Raw genomic sequence first — 4,474 nt, forward strand, 5'->3', positions numbered from 1 at the left:
TTTTTATTTAATTTAATTTTTATTTTTATTGGATATTTTTAAATTTACATTTCAAATGCTATTCCCTTTCCCGGGTTCCCATCCATAAACCCTCTATCCCACTGCCCTCCCCCTTCTTCTATGAGGGTGTTCCTCCTCTCCAAGCCCTGAAATTCCCCTACACTTGGGGGTCCAGCCTTAGCAAGACCAAGGGCTTCTCCCATTGGTGCCCAACAAGGTCATCCTCTGCTACATATGCAGCTGAGCCCATGGGTATGTCCATGTGTATTCTTTGAGTAGTGGTTTAGTCCCTGGGAGCTCTGGATGGTTGGTATTGTTCTTTTAATGGGGTAGCAAGCCCCTTCGACTCCTTCAATCCTTTCTCTGACTCCACCAATTGGGACCACATTGTCAGTTGAATGGTCTGAGGCTAGCATTCACCTCTATATCTGTAATGCTCTGGCATAGCCTCTCAGGAGACAGCTGTATCAGGCTCCTGTCAGCATTCACTTCTTGGCATCAACAATATTGTCTAGGTTTGGTGGATGTATGTATATGGGCTAATTTTTTAAAGAATTATTTATTTTTGTTAGAAATTTTATCACTACAATGAAAGACATTATCTAATACTTTGTCTATTACAAATAATCCTTTTATTTCATTCCATTTTCTGAAATTCTAAAGCCTTAAATATTGTAATATTTTGGACTTAAAAAATGTGGCATGCCTTGTTATCCCCAATCACATAATAATGTATGACACACACAAAATCGGTCATTATTCTGTCAAGACATAAGTGAAACTGTTCTGTGCATCTCTTATGTATGCTTAGAGCATACTTTTAAAAACTTATTGTATTACTTTCCTTCTACATGAGAGCTGGGATGCCCTATTAAAACAGTATCTTTAGCATTTAAACCTTTCCTAATCACAGTAAAGCTTTTTAACCACTTTGCCCCTCAACCTATTGATTCTGTGGAGTGGTGAACCAGAGATGGGAGTTTTATTGGATAAACTAATACATATTCATAAGAAGAAGGCATCATCACTTACAGAGTTGGGCACATTCATGCTCAATTTAAGTTTACATATTCCACTTAAACAGTGGCAAATTCAAAAGCTTTGCGTGGATATTTAGAATTCTAACAGGTAAAATTCATTCTATGTCATCTGGTAAAGGTGAGTGGGCAGCACTGCATTATTGGGCTATTTTCTTGTAATTTCTTCTGAAGAAATTCATCTAAAACAAAAAAAACAGCAAAAAAAAGTTACTTGTAAAGTTCTTTGTCTCATTTTAAAAGGGCAGTTGCTTCCCAAAATCCAGAGTACAAGACAATTATCTTTGTAACTTCATAGTATTTTCTTTCCTTGAATAATACTATAATACTTATATTATCCATATGTATTTTTCCTATTTTTACCTCTGATAAAATATAGCTACAATTTAAATATATGTTTTTGTACTATATATACTGTATTTCCTACTAGAGAAATGCTCTTAAGATTTATCATATTATTTTGTTCTATATTTATATTTGAAATCACCGTATGCCTACCATGTAGAATAGAAATTACTGTCTAATAACTCTTACTGATATCTGCAACTGGATTCCAAATAGCATGTCAGTCTCTTTGTTCTCTAGCAAAACATTTAGGTAAATAATATAGATCATAATAAAGGTGGTGGAGTTTACAGAATAGATTGGGATAGACTCTTAAACGTTAAGGGTCGATGATGGTCACAGGTCCTTTGCATCAACTTACATTTTCAGTGGGGAACTTCTAAAGCCTCTAGAGCAATGAACTCTACTTTAGGGGATTTGTTCTCTCCAGATGCTTGAACAGAAAATGCATGTCTTTGTACATTATCAGCAGGTCTCCTGTTTCATAATAATTTCATAAGGCTGTAGCTCCTGAAACTGGTATTAAATAGTTATCTGTTCACCAAAGTCTGAAAAATTCAGGACATCTATTATCCTCACTGGATCAGAGATATGATCTTTTTTCTATTGTTCTGACCAGTAAGTAAAGTTCTATACTGTCCTTGAATTGATAAGATGTTGATTAAGTGGAAAGGGTCCAGTCCCTCTAGTATCTGAATCCCCGAAATCATGAAGAGAGTTTTCCCTCCTGATTCTGAAGCCTTTACAAAGTTATTAGATACAGATGAAATAGGATAAATTGCATATAAACATTTCAGCAGGCAAATGAGATTCACAGAACAGGTTGGGGATGTCAATGATGTGATTATTCACTGCTAGCATTGTTTATGAATGTATTTACTTTTTTTTTCTCGATGAGGGAGAAAATGGATATATAAAATGATGAAAGCTTGAAAGTGTTTCTGATAGTAGGACGCGTCTTGAAGACAGTCTCTTCTGAAACATAAATGAGCTCGAATGATAGACCTTATACAGGAAGGAAAGCCACAGAGGTATAGTCATATTCCTTAGTATTTTTTATGAAACAAACAATAATTATGAGTGAGGGAAGAGGGTGGTCTGTTCCTGATGCAAATAAGGCTCTAAAGTCTCTGGTACTCGCACTTGGAGACAGAGAAGCAAGAAAGGTTAAAAGCTGATGACATTGAGTTTGTTTTTATAACCTCTTAATTTAATTAAAATAAAATCACTCAGCATGACAAAAATGCCACGTTTTTGTGGAGACAATGTTTGAACACCAACAGTACATATTTACATATGTAAAAACGTATCATGAAACTAATTAGCAAATTTTACATTTTTACATTTTTATTGGTTCTTTGTGAGTTTCACATCCTGCTCCCTAGTCCCATTCACCTCCCCCATCCCATCATACCCACTCTCCAACCAACATTCCTCACAGCAGAAAAAGAAAATTATACTGAAAGTTGTCCTGTGTCCCACAGTGTTCCACAGTGTGCACCTTTGTCCACATTTTTATGTTTGCAAATATTCACTGAAATGAGTTATTTCTGAAATGAGTCATGTCCCTGGCTTCTGTTATACTATTAATCCTGGAAGCTTGGGGTACTTCCTTTCAGGTAACTCATTATTACCCCCAGAGTCAGCTCTATTATGTGGCCCAGAACAGGTAGAGGGCACTTTCTCTCAAGTAAGTGCTGCAGCTAGTGAGGGACAGGGTCAGTTCTCTTGCTTTCACACTCAGAGGCTGGTCTCCCACTTGCTTCCAGAGGTGAGTGGTAGAGGAGGAAGGAAGGATGGTTTTCTTTATCTATGTCACAGCTTTGGAGATAAGTGGCAAAGCCAGCTCTTCTACTGTCGTACCCTAGGGGCCTGCTTACCTCCAATTCCTGGCATCTGTTTGGTCTCTTTCTCTTGAGTACTATAACTGGCTATGGATGGAGACAGCTCTCTTGTTTTTATGTCCCAGATCTGCTCCCCAAAAATATCCAGATAAGTGGAGGGATAAGTTCTGCATAAACTCAGATAACAAAATGTCCCTAGAAGCAGCCAGACCAAGGATGTCTTCCTGGCCTTTGGTGATAACAGACTCCTGCTGCTGAAAGACCACAGAACTAGAAGTGGATTCTGGTGCCAGGACCAGCCAGAACCCCACTATAGAACCAGGGGACATCACAGGCTACTGAAATCACGTTGTTCCACAATACCAGCGAATCTCAAATTTCTGCCTCTCTTCATTGTGCCTACATTCTTCTGTTCCTTTTTCTTTTCGAATCTCTGCATGGTTGGGGTCATCTCAGGAGTGAGGTCTTAGGAGTGCTTTGCCCTGCCTGTGCATTATGGCACCAGACAAGGGTCGTATTGAAAATGTTCTCTCTCCAGGCATGCAAGGGGCAAGACTGGTGGTTGTCTCAGGCTGGCTTCCTCTCTGGGCCCCATAGTACCAGACTGGTGGTCATCCTGGTCTTGATCCTTACCGAACCTGCACATGTGTCTCCATGCCATAGTCCTCTGTCTCAGACTCACTCCAGCTGGAGTCCCAAAGTCCCAGGCTGGGTTCTTCTAGCCTCAAGCATGCTCTCTGCCCTGGGAGCCTTCCAGACCTGTGTGGTGTTGGACTGGTGGTCATCTCTGGCTTTTGTTTTTTCAGATAGTGTTAATATTAATCATCGACATGATCACAGGTCAGAACACTGAGTTTAGACATAACTTCTCTACTCTCTCCCAGATACTGATGCACATATGACACAGTAGCCAAACATGCAAGGCCTCTAGGGGCAACTAATTAACATTACTAAATTTACTTTTTCAATATGTTATGAAAAATTACATGCAAAGATTTACAAACATTATTTATTATAGGTTCATCTTCCCTACAGTTTCTCCAACTAAACTCATTCAACTGTGCTCAAATAGAGAAGTGTTTCAAAATCATAAATAGTGTTTAAAATGTTCACTGCTACAGTCCATTAAAAAAAAAGACTGACTTACTTCAACAGAACACTTTCTAGTGAAATAAGATTTTAAAGCAGAGTATAGGTTGAATAGTCATTAAAAGACATTGAAGCAAAACCAAATAGGAAGAATTTATG

At 38.4% G+C, this 4,474-nt stretch overlaps 1 non-coding gene across 1 annotated transcript; it reads right to left on the minus strand.

The window, feature by feature from the left end:
• Positions 1–4,034: 4,034 nt before the first annotated feature.
• On the minus strand, positions 4,035–4,164 carry LOC120097254 (small nucleolar RNA SNORA17). Its single transcript, XR_015639213.1, has one exon. It is a non-coding gene; the product is annotated as a small nucleolar RNA SNORA17 (small nucleolar RNA).
• Positions 4,165–4,474: the final 310 nt, after the last annotated feature.

This window comes from Rattus norvegicus, chromosome 15 (assembly GCF_021556685.1).
Source record: "Rattus norvegicus strain SHRSP/BbbUtx chromosome 15, alternate assembly SHRSP_T2T, whole genome shotgun sequence".
NCBI lineage: Eukaryota > Metazoa > Chordata > Mammalia > Rodentia > Muridae > Rattus > Rattus norvegicus.